Below are 12,886 nucleotides of genomic sequence, written 5' to 3'. Positions count from 1 at the left end.
TGGGGAAAATATCATAAAAAACAGCACAGTAGAAGTTTCTTTTCTAGATCTTTTAGTTCTAGAAATGAAAGTGGTACTTGACCATAAACTGGCAGTTCAATTCTTTTGACTACAGTCAGATGTTTCTTGAATAATAAGATAGTTTTGAACACAAAAGATGTTTTGGCAAGCTTATTTTTCCCCCTGCCTGCATAGAACTTTAGTAATTCCTAGCACTCTAATATTTAAAACAAACAAAAATATTTTTAGAAAAGAGTAGAGAACTAGAGATATTTTTTTCCTGTATAAATGTATGGTATACCTGTGACTTGAACACTTATCAAAATTGTTCCCCACGTATGACGTTAAGACAATCAGAAAAGGTCCAGAGAAATGCAGAAGAATAATCAAAGACAGTGAGTATATCACAAGTAGAGAACAATTAAACAGATAACTCATCAGGATCTAGAGACTGCTGAGGGAGAGATGACAGGTATTCATAAAATCCTCATTAGCTTGCAGAAAGTGAATAGAAAATAACTGTTCACTGTGTCTTCTAACAAAAATAAAACAAGGTCAGTAAGACCAGCATGTGGCAGGACAAAACCAGCAAAAATAGTATGTTTTTCCATGCAACACAGTTCAGCAGTGGAACTACTTGCTATAGGAAGAGACACTAAAAATCCTACTGAGTTCATAAAGCACTCAGAGATATAAATGGAAAAAAAATAAAATCCATCAGGGGCTATTAAACATAGAAAAGCTTATTTGGCTGATATAGCCCATCAGCTACAAACCTCCGGAGACCAATATAGTACACTGGGGAAGTATTACGATATGCTTACCTCGTTATTACATTCTTTACTAGGCATGAGCTATTAGCTGGTATTAAAGATAGACTAGCCTAAAACGGACCTTCCATCTGTGGCAGTATGCATGCTATTAATTTTATCAAATAGAAACAATTAAAAATGCTGACATGAATCTCAATTGCACTTTCATTAGTTACCATCCATAGACTGCCTGACATGAGATAAAAGTAAAAAAAAAAAACAAAAAACCAAAAAAAAACCAGAAAACCCCACCCAATAAAATCTTACCAATTAAAATCAGGCTAAAAAAATAAGAAAGCTGAATATACATTCATCTGGAATCAAATTATGCAGGCAATTACATAATGTGCATTTGCCAGTTTAGCTAAGTAACCCTAACTTTTAGTTCAAAGGTTTCATTTAGTTGTTAATAAACATATTTTAGATGGTTATGTGCCCTTTAAGAATGGAAGTTTCTTTGGGAAAATAACAAGCGAGTGAAAATGAAACAGAAAATGAATATGAACAATTTACGTAACAGATTTCTGCTAGCTGATTATTTAATCTATTTTAATCATGATTTTAAATCCATCCACCCTGCCCATAAATATGCTCCTTCTATTTCAAAGCTATTTGCAAGAAACATCAATTCATGAACTTCAGAGTACCTTCAAAAATAATATAATGTTCTCAGGCAGTAGTTAATTATAGCGGGGAAAAAAACATTACTCGTCAGCACATTTTCTCCAGCAACTCTTATTGGAATTTGCAAAAGATAAATAAGTAGTATGAACTTTGCTTATTTCATCAGTGGCCTGAGCAAACTGAGTTTACTTGTCACTCTCTGTGTTTCCTTCTCTCTGTCCTTCACAATAACTTCAAGATCTAGTGGCCAAAGCTGTGCTGCCAGGTAGCAATCTTAGTAGCATTAGTACTTCCTACAGGGGAGGGAAAAATCTTGGATGATTTGTTGGCCTCAGCTTTTGACAGCCCTTGGGGCACCACCATGAGAAGCTGTCATGCTTGTGCTACTGGACAATGTCAACCCAAGTGGAAGAGGCTCATCTAACCCAGCCAGACCTTTCCCTGCAAGGTTGGTGTTGCTAGCAAGCCTTTGGCTCTGGTACAGAGACACTGAATGGTCTCCCGAGGGCAAGGTAGCAGCCTAACCTCCACAGGCAACACCAACAAGACATGCTTGGGTCTATCCTACAATACGAGACCAGCTGGCATGGGACAGCCTGCATCTGCACTGTTCAGCTACCTTATCCTTATACAGATGTGCCCACTAGCAAACTGCCTAGTAGGAATGATCACTGTCCTGCACTGACTCCTGAGCAAGGCCTAAAGGTTGTCTGGGATAGCTCTCATTGGCCGAGGTCAAAAATGTGCAAGACAATCCCATCATGGACTTAAGTGACAGATAGCTCAGAAAAACATCCTGGTGCTAGTTAACTTACTGGTGTTAGATACAGCCAAAGAGAGCATGAGGAGAAGCAGAGCTGCAGGAAAAGTTTCCACTTCACTTTGTGCCCGCCATCGACAGCAAAAGACAGACGGCAAGTCTGTAAAAATTCTGGCTTCACCCTTTTTTTCTATTGTGGGACCACATTCAGTGCTTCTCTTTGGATCCATTCTGTCCCCATCCCCTCCTCAACTGCTACACAAGCAGCAAAATCCAGCAAAAATGACAGCCTTCTGAAAAGTATGAGGAGATCATTTAGCAAGAGGAAATATTTACAAGGACAAGAGACAGCTGGGTGCTCAGCTTCCAGTGTTGTTCAGTAAGATCTGAGAACCTAAATCCCACTTAAGACTGTGACCCACCTAATAGCTACCAAAGTCCCTACAGCAGAGAGCAACAAATCCCCCACAGAGAACATCTGTTGAAGAAAATATGTTGGCACACTTGCTAGATGCACAGTCAATGACAAACCACTTCTGCTTTCTTGTGACAAAGGGCTATAGGGGTGTCTCTCAGAGGAGAGTATAAAAGCGAGAATGACACTAAAAGAGCATTTGTAGAGAGTATTACTCTGGGGAGCACACAAGGGTCTAGCCTTATACTTCCAGTCATTATCATTTTTCTCCTGCTGCTCCCATTACCATTATTTGGAACAGCAAATGCACATGATCACAAAAACATAGCCAAAGGCGTCACCTTTTCCCATGCATGCTGTTAAATCCCATTTTTCAAACTAGCATTCTATGTGCACACAGCTCCTCCAGCATGAGAAAAACTGTTTTAGACTGGGTGCAGAACCTGTTCTATCCACTGGGCGCAAAGAAGAAAGCAGCAACCTATGCACTTTCAGGCAGCAACATCTGCACAAAGTCAGAGCACAGCTGAGCAAGCATAAACAGTCACAAAGCTTTCTAACTCAAGAAAAAAAAATAGAAAAAAAGTCACTCTTCCACTGTGAGATTTTTTCCAGTCAGAGAGACATGAGAAAGAAGGTTCAACATGGTGTTAGCCAGGTGTTAAGTAACATGGTGTGGAAAGGAGAAAGGGACATGTAAACACAATGAGCTATTTTCTCTAACACCAAGTGACAAAGTATTCAGACAGAACATTAAAAAAGAGCTGAACGGTAGCTTTCTTCTGTGTTTTGGAGATCCAAGTGAAACATTTGGTCAAAAGCAGCTCGGGAGTAAAAAGATCTCCAAGTATATTATCTTTTTTCTCAGCTGCCCTGCAGAAGTCTACATCTTAACCTGGAATGAGACTCTGATGTGTTATCATGGAAATATGCCTGTGTTTGAAACAGGCCAAGAAATGCGTTTTGTAGAAAGCCGCAGTGAAAAGTGCCTAATGTATTTTGGTACACTTGCCCTCATATATGGACAGGATATCAGTACAGCCCAGCCTGCTTCAGTGCCAGCAAACCAACTTGCACTGGGACAGAGCTCATTTCCTCGAACTACTATTCTCCTTTCCTTCCAACAACCAACTACCCAGCACTCTTCCATCACTAGTAGCAGAGCTGGCCTGTAGGTACTTCATTTTTAACAGAGCTTCTCAACGCCCTGATAAGGCATAGCCTATAAGAGGATGTACACATTTTACACAAAAGTGGAAGTCCTTTCTACTGTTGGGACCCCATCCCACACTTTCCTTTAGGGCTCCTTCACAGATGGATGTTTGTACCTTTGTTTCTTTTGGTGACTACTTTGCTTGAGCAACAAAAGGATTGTTTATGGACTGGGCTCTGAAAGTTTATTTCAGCTGGCTACATTGCAGACTCCTGTCATTTATGCTGGCTCTTATTCTCAGAAGGGTGCCAGTCAGCCTTTCAAAATCCGGTCAATATGATGCCCTGAGCAAGTCTCTTTGAGCTAAACCACTGAAATTAACTGTCTCTTGTAATAGTAAAAACTTAGATGAAAAATCTACCTCTCAACAATTCAATAGTAAGCACCACTAGTGACAATAAACAGATCTTCAGCATCTCCTTCTCCAGATTTCCTGTTGTAATGTCATCATAAGAACGTCAAAAATCCTAAACTAGCACAAAACAAGTTTCCTGATTTTATATCTGTCCCTGATGACTCTCCATTGTGCTGACAAGTAATGATTTCTGATACAGTATACAAAGCCTATGGAAGGAGGATGCTAGGGCAAGGGGAAAAGAAATAAGCTATCTTATAGTAAATCAGTAATTGTACATTTAATTTTTATATATAAAGCTGTCAGTCTGGCATAAGCTGTGCTTACTATTGTCACAAAAGTTCCTACAGAATAAGCCTTTTATTCCTGGCATCAGGAGGACTCTATGCCAAGGCATCTCTACAACTCTTCAGAGATGATCAGCTAGTGAGTAATGCCTACTCATGTCTTCACTTTGGTCATTATTATTTGTATTTATAGTTCAGGGCTATTCTAGTCACTCACTTTTATTTTTAGTTTAAATAGAATATGGAAGAACATGCCATGTTTATTTGCAACTGAAAAATGTTTAAAACGAATTTATTTGTAGGTGTTTTGGAGAAAGAAGAATCACTTGGCAGATAAATGCTTCAGTTAGACCTCCAGCTTTTGCAGACTGATCCAAACACAGCTGTGCTGATCAAGTGATGCATGTGACCTTTTATCTTCAGCAGATCACAATGCAACCAAATTCACATTAGACAGTAGCAGCACCCTTGTTACATGACAGAAATTATCAGGTGTATGTTTAAATAGAAATGTCATGAAAAATCCCAAATTACCTTCCCTAACTAGTACAGATGAACTTCATTCAGAGAGAACCCTATAAAAGAACCAATTCTGCTGAAGGACTTTGCTTTAAGCTGGTGTAAGATTTATTGCTGAGCAGATCAAAGGCTATTTCTTAATTGGAAAATATTTGATTGACCCTTCCCTTTATTCTGTGCTTGATACCAACTCAAGTACACAAAGACTAGTGCTAATTTTAATACTGCTTTAAAATTGCATCTTAGTAGGCCTTTTAGTCGATGACATATTCTTTCGTGTGAACTTCTGAAAAAAAAAGTGGAATATGTTGTCATCACTGATTAATTATTGTCAATTAAGAATAGTTATCACAATGAAAAAGAAAAGCCTTTTTATTGTCAGGGCAAAAAATGCGTTTGTCACGATGCATTAGGAGTTGCAATATATCATAAGACTGGCCATCAGCACACAGCCATTCCCCCTCCCCCAAGTAGAACTTCCTATTTCTTCTCTATCCAACATTTCAGGAGAAGTCTGAAATTTTGCCTGCTGTGACACAGATGAACCTCAGAAAACTCTGTACAGTCTTCTGACAAGATCACCAACTCATCAGTGGCTTCCAAGGTATAAGCAAGAGTTTCACATTCTTCCCTACCTGAGCAAGGTAGGAAAACAAATCTAGTTACTTGTACTTGAGTTACAGCTGAATAATGAGTACACTGTATTACTGCACTTATTCTTTATCATTCATTCAGATACCAGGTTTTCTCAGTGTTGTCAAGAACCACACAAGCTAATCATCTACCATTTAAAATTAGAGATAAGATCAGCATCCAGAAAATGAACTAAGAGTCTCAAACTTATTTCAGAAAAAAATAAATAAATAAATCTGACTGGAGCAACTAGTAAGTTGCTCTAGTTATTTTTTCTTTAAATATTCCATTAACTTCTGTGAGAGGCTTTTTTTTTTTTTTTGGCTGAGGGAAAGGAGTTGCTTGGGTCAGAGAGCTCAAGGAAATCTTAAGATCGGGTGTTTAAATACCACTTGTCACATACCTAAAAGAGTGTTCTGTCATGAACATCCAAGGATAATGTGATCCTACAGAAGTTATAAATTGTTTAGCCCTTGATTTATATATGATTAGGAATTCACCCAAAATATCTGGATAGGTCTGGCACATTCAACATTATTTGATCATGACAGATGCACACTGGGGAGTGTGACTTCTCAAAGGGCTCCCCTCACCACACCAGGTCACATCCTAAGAGACATCTCTACTTGTAAAGGTCAAAGAGACTTTTGCTGGAATAAACAGAGGTAGTTTAAAATTGTCCTCTAAGACAATAATTCACTTAAACAACAGTGCTTAATTAAAGTTTCATTATATAGAAAAGGAATAGTTTTGCAGGTTCCTTGTCACGTAATAATGCAGATGAAACACTTCCTTTAGATGAAAACAGTAAGTTCTCTCACCAGATTTTTGTATGCAGGATATCAAACCTAGACATGCTGAACAGGAAGAGACGCTGAAGAAATGATTACTTGATATCATTACTGGAGTGTATTGATGAAGTGGAAAATAGAGCATGAGGAGGAGGTGTATGGGATGCGTAACTATCATTTACAGTGTCTGATTTTAGTGCCACACTATAGCTACGTGAATAAATCCACAGGTTACATACCAAGGTAGCTACACTGAAGAGGCTCTCCTGAAACCACTGCAGACATACACAGTACGTACACAGCTGTAAGGACCTACCTACGCACAATTGAATCCGCTGATTACCAGATGACTGCAGCACCTCTATGCCAACCCACATAGCTTAAAGATGATTATATATTGGAATAATGTTCATCTGCTTACAAGTATCATCATCTGCTCGCTTTGCTAAGAAGACACTAAGCTCAACATCAACATGTGTATATAACACCCTAAAACAAATCCTTACCCAGTATAATCTACAAGTGGGTGAAATCAAACAGAAACAACGGTTATGCCAATTTTTAATTAACGAAGCTGACCTATGACATGTATCTTTGTCTCTAACACGCCGTTGGGCATGCATTTATTTATCACTCTGTTTATACCCACAGAATCATATCTTCGTATATACACAATAGCTACAGGTCTTTGCTTTAGCATCTGCTGCCTCTGCATATTTACTCAAATTTTAGTGAAGTACTCAAAATAAAAGGAATACCTTCAGGTTTCAGCATCACTAAAAATGACTTTTATCTTCTTGTTGCTCCAGGTTGTGAACTACGCCAGTCTTCAAACTGTTGGAAGAAAACATGCTGCCACTTAATGTGCTTAGCCAGTCAGAACTTGGAGCTTCTTCCATCCCTGTAGCAGCGTGTATTAGAGATCCTAAAACTGTTTACCTTTTTACTCAGGAAAGCTTTAACTTGGAAGAATTGCAATGCTCTTTCACAGTTTCACGTACTGGACAATTGAAGTGTGGGTCTTAGTGAATTGTCAAAGCAAGAGAATGCTTTGTTCTGGAAACACATTTTGAAGAACACAATGAAATAGTATTATTTCCCACCTTGAAACAGCCAATTGTTTTAGAATATCATGTCAAACAAACATGCACACTTTTTAGTCAAATAAAGCCTGCAACATGGACAGTATCCACTGCAGAACAGAAGAAAAACAGTGTATAGTAACTCCTTTCGTACTTCCTCTCACTGAAGAACCGTTCTGAAGTACAGGAGAAAGACAATGCTTTCTATTTGTTCTCAGTCTTCAGATTTTGAAGGTCTGGAGTGGAAAAGGACCCTACGCAATCCAGCTGAGTGCAGGCAGTCTGTTTTCATCACAGAGACATACACAGCTGCATGGGCGTCAGACTAACTTTGATCAAGCTCTGCATGACCACCACACTTACATCTTTTTGTTTTATTGCATTTTATTTACAAGGCAACAGTTTGATTCAGAGTAAACAGCTAAGAAAAATCCTAATCCTAACAGCTAAGAGAGATTTCCTTGGAAGTAGTTAATTTTAACTGAAAAAAGAGAAAGCCATCTAATCCTGCAGTCTTTTATTCTAAGTGTTATATAAAATATACTTGTAGTTTTGTTTGCTTCAAAAAAAGAAAATAAACATGGAAGATACTTAACTAGTTCAGTGTGTTTGCCACAGTCTGATTTTTGGAAGGTTACTTGCCACTGTTAGGCCACTAGATGAGTAGATAACTCAGGTCACAGGTTAGGACCCCGTTTTGTACATGCAGCAGGAGTAGAGCATTCTTAAACTAAATTTCAGCCAGAAGACCACATTACACTTTCCCTCACAGTAAGACAAATCCCAAACAATTCAGTAACAGTTGTAAGGTAGAGTTACAAAGATAGAAATATTTTTTGCATGTATTTGTTTCACCACATGAACACAATGCAGCACAGACATTTCCATCTGAGGTAGTCATTGCAAGTTCCCTTTAAAGTCAATGGAGAACAAGAGGACAGCAGCCGATCTCCCCCTACAAGTAACCATTACAATACAGAAAATGAATTGCTCCTTTCAAGCTTTAAAGTGCCTCTTAAATTCTTTTGTTTTTAAATGGGGCCTAAGAGGATTAGCTCAGATTTAGATACCTCCCTTGAACATACCCCTTGTTAGGAGACATGAATCCTGTCCAAACTGACCTTTTCCTCACATATCTAGAGCTCTGCTGGGCCTTCCCATTATCCCAGGAGCCACTGCAAAATGAATGCAAATCCCAACAGAAGCAACGTCTCTGCTAGGTTATTTAGAGGAGATATTTGATTCTGGGGATGTCATTCTATCCCTTGCTACAGAAATATTAAACAGGAGTAACTCCTAGGGTTACAACACAATATGTTGAAGGGAGGAGAGGGGGGAAAAAAAAGGGTTCAGGACTTCAACGAAAAAATCTGTGCTAAAACAATCTAATTTGGAATTCATGCTGCTGGCTGTTAGTTTGTGGAGAAGGGGAGCCTTTTCAAGCTTCTCTCAGCAATGAGAAATCCTTCCTAGATTTTCTCATGTACTTTGGGATGCATGAGGGTTGGGCCTTATAGTTAGTCCCAACAAATCTGGGGCATTTCAGCCGCTGTCACACAGGCCCTCAACCCACAGCAGGCAGCAGCCTGAGGGGCAGAGCCAGTCTGTTGCCTCCCAGCGGGCAGAAGGCCCCTCAGGGGTCATCACTGAGATGGTAAATTACTTAGCTTGTGGACTTCTGGGTTTGGAAGAGGTTATGCAGGGATACAACAACATAGAGAAAAAGATTCTCTACTAAAAAAGGAAAGGTTGTGTGTTTTTTTGCTTGTTTGTATTAAGACACGTGGCCTTTGAGTCACTGAGTAACAGAGAGGTGTTTTCAGAGTGGGAAAAACTGTTTCCTATTAAATTCCTTTGCTAACTACCCACAGTAGAAAGACAACCAAGTATCCCGACTGCTGATGGGCTGTCACAGAAATACGCTATTCTCATTCACAACAGAAGCAGAAATGAGAAAGCTCTTGCACCTGTCCTGCACCCCGTTGCTGCAACCCTGTTTTCTCCATCTGCATACCTGCAACCAGAAAAACACTGCAAAAAACCCCACAAAAATCAGAAAAAAAATCAGAAAAACACCGCAAAAGAGTGGCCCTATCTCAAGAATGGGAAGGACTGCATGAATGTATGCTTTTGGGGAGAAAGAAAAGAAGCTTTTTCTTTTATATTATGCAGGTGCATAGGCTAGTGCAAAGGAACATTACACTGGGTTCAGCTGATATTTTAAAGACTGATGGCTTTTTATGAGGAACTTGCTGGATTGTTTAGGACTTCATTCAAACATGTTACTGCACTGGTGGGAAGTCATGAAAACATGAAAAAAGTCTGGATGAGCACAGCATTCACCCCAATGCCATTTCCACATAACAGGATTCTTTATCTTTTTTTTTTTTTTTAAAGCATCGCATTATAGCAGCATTTTTACCGTCTTAAAAATGAAATTACTAGGGACTGACACCTACTCCCCCCAAATCTTTAAAAGGTAAACTACCACTCAGCTTCTCCCCATACTTTCAAGGACAACCCATAATCAAGTAGAATAGGTATGCTGACAAGGCTGAATAGAAAGCTTGTCTTCACAGGCATACACTACATCTTACCTATTCAAGCATTTGTATTGCTTTGTTGCATAGCTATTTACAGCTCTGCTAATGTACTACCTAAAAGCAGAAAGAGATGGAATTCAGACTTGTACTTGTTTTACGTAGGGTAAGAAAATACCTGCTTTGGTGTATCTGATGCTGAAATTATTTCACATCCAAATATTATAAATGCTACTTCTTTATAACATATAGGTAGTAATCTCTTTATAACATACAGGTAAGAACCAACAACGTTCATTTCTTGCTGTTACATGGGAAGGAATTCCTAATTTGCCAAACAAAACTATAAATGAGTAAATATTTTAAAAGCCTGTGCAGAAACTAAAAAACAATTTTCACATCCTTATAAATAGGAATAGTGCAAGATTATTTTATGTTGAGACTCAAAAAAAAGACTAATGAATCCAGCACAGCAGCCTCACATTGGGACTTGGGACATTCTTTAGTATAGATGATTAACTAGTAATTTATATAGGGGCAAGTCAGTGAACATGACCTAGAATATGAAACAACATGAAGAAAATAACACTGGCATCCAAGGCTTGTATGTTTGCAATAATGCAGGAAATTTAACAGTAATCAAACACAATGAACATTTACTGCACTGAGTTAGAGACAGTCCCTTACCAAATGTCACACTGAGATCAACACTTCAAGTAACATTATGATACTCCCTTTGAGATGGGGAAGATGCTAAAACTTATCCGAACATATATGGTAAAAATATCCTAATTATCGGGGATGTAGATGAGAACCCTATGAGAAGCAGATGTAAAAAGAAGATATCGCTCAAGGCCAGTGGATGAAGGAAGAATGAACAACTCGTTAGGGAAGGATGAAAAACTTGTTGGCAGGAAACAAGGCAAAGATAAGCAAAAAACTCCTAAATACTGTCCAACAGAAAGTCAAAGTCGAGAAAGGTAAAAAGTTTAACCTCCTCTTCCTCGTTGCCTTCATCCTGAAGGAGCCCCGCCCGTTACCACCAGGCTACATTGCGCAGGTGCAACCGGAGGAGCTAAGGGCAGGGAGTATGGAAATGAGTACTTGGAAGAGGTCCGCCTTTTCAGGGAAAATAATGAATATGTATTAGAGCTCATGTAATATGTATAAAATTGTGAGAGATGACCGGGCAGGTGCACGCTTTTTGAGGGAAGGTATTCCCAGTGTGCCCGGTGCACCGCAATAAAGTATACCTACTTTACAACCCTATGGTTGTGGAGTCTTTTCCGTGCGTCACCTTCAGTCTGAAAAATAAATAAGATTTATTCTTAGTAAAAAGAACAGTTCCAGAGAATGGATATATGCATATCCCTCTTCAGAGACTTATCCCTCTACAGGCCATGATTTAGTTATTTGCTTAAAGGTGTTCCTCAAAATAGACACTTCTGGAATTTCTCCTCACCAAGGGAGAAAGTTTTGTCCATCATACAGTCAGGCTGATAATGGGAACCTGCGTGTTTTAAGGTACATCGAATAGACATGGTCCTGGTAAAACATGCACAAGTAAAACCTGCAACTAAGCTTTCAGCAACTGCAGCTGACATCTTGAGGGGTGGGGGTGGTAGAAAAAGAGCCTGGATAACCCTTCGCATGAGCATTCCATTCAAGCCTAGAAGGGGATTATATGTTTTATGCACACATGCTGTGTTAGCGCAGGATGCACAGCATACCCTGACACCACACGAAGCACAGCATTTGTTAGGAAGCAATTCTTCTGCTCTGTGGGTCTGCAGGGAAGGATAACTCCTCCAAAGCTTCAAAAAGCATGTGATACAGCCATTCTCAGTCAGGATACTGGATGAGGTTGGCCTCTGTCTTAAGCATCTCCAAGAGTAACTATGTTTTAAATGTGAAGGATTCCTAAAGAAGAAGAGAAACCAAGACTAAATGCTTCAAGGGTAGTATAAATCATAATGGCTTTTCAGAGTCTGAGTGTTCAAGTGCATCTCACCAGAACAACTGGTTTCAAGAAAAGTTTTCATTTCTGTAATGAAGGCAATAAATGCCAGAGACACCTGAAATTAACTTCAAGTTGCTTATGCCATAATGGTAGCAGAAGAAAACATTTGCATGAGATGATTTCCTACTAACAGAAGAATAGGGAGATAAGGAAGATCATTCTTCAAGTGGAACAACATAAAATAAATGTTTCACCTTACATTTGGATATATTCCAGATGAATTTATCTCCTCTCCCTAAGGTAGTATTCAGTGCTGCTGCTGCCGCCCTAAATGTCAAAATCCCAAAGCGATTTAGAATGTCAAAGCAGCATTTTCCATAACATTTTTTTTGGGGTGTGCGTGTGGGTGGATTGTGTTTATTTTACTTTTTGTTTTTAAATGGGAGACCAAATTCTCAAGAAAAGTTTTATTAACCTATGAAAAACAAAAATTAGTTGAACTACCGCATCTCCTCTGTGTGAGCACCTTCTTGCAGTTACAGAGTCACAGAATCATCTAGGTTGGAAGAGACCTCCAAGATCACTTAGTCCTAACTATCACCTAACACTAACAAGTCCTCCACTAAACCATATCACTAAGCTCTACATCTAAACGGCTTTCAAAGATCTCCAGGGATGGTGACTCAACCACTTCCCTGGGCAGCCCATTCCAATGCCTAACAACTCTTTCAGTAAAGAAGTTCTTCCTAATATCCAACCTAAACCTCCCCGGCACAACTCTAGCCCATTCCCCCTCATCCTGTCACCAGGCATGTGGGAGAATAGACCAATCCCCACCTCACTACAGCCTCCTTTAAGGTACCTGCAGAGAGCAATAAGGTCACCCCTGAGCCTT

The 12,886-nt window shown here is 39.2% G+C and overlaps 1 protein-coding gene across 7 annotated transcripts in view; it reads right to left on the bottom strand.

Annotated features, from left to right (window-relative positions):
- PHACTR1 (phosphatase and actin regulator 1) overlaps positions 1-12,886 on the bottom strand; it is a 359,571-nt gene that overhangs the window by 218,367 nt on the left and 128,318 nt on the right. Inside the window, exon 1 of one of the 7 annotated variants that reach the window (XR_014580388.1) lies at positions 11,289-11,325. The exons of the other annotated variants lie outside the window; for them this stretch is intronic. The gene's annotated coding sequence lies outside the window, so the exon portion shown is untranslated. Of the gene's footprint in view, positions 1-11,288; positions 11,326-12,886 lie in introns of those variants that run through there. 7 annotated transcript variants of the gene reach the window in all.

The sequence above is a fragment of the Anser anser genome (genome assembly GCF_964211835.1).
Source record: "Anser anser genome assembly, chromosome: 2".
NCBI lineage: Eukaryota > Metazoa > Chordata > Aves > Anseriformes > Anatidae > Anser > Anser anser.
The sequence above is the reverse complement of the archived record's forward strand: the minus strand, read 5'-3'. Positions and strand labels throughout refer to the sequence as shown.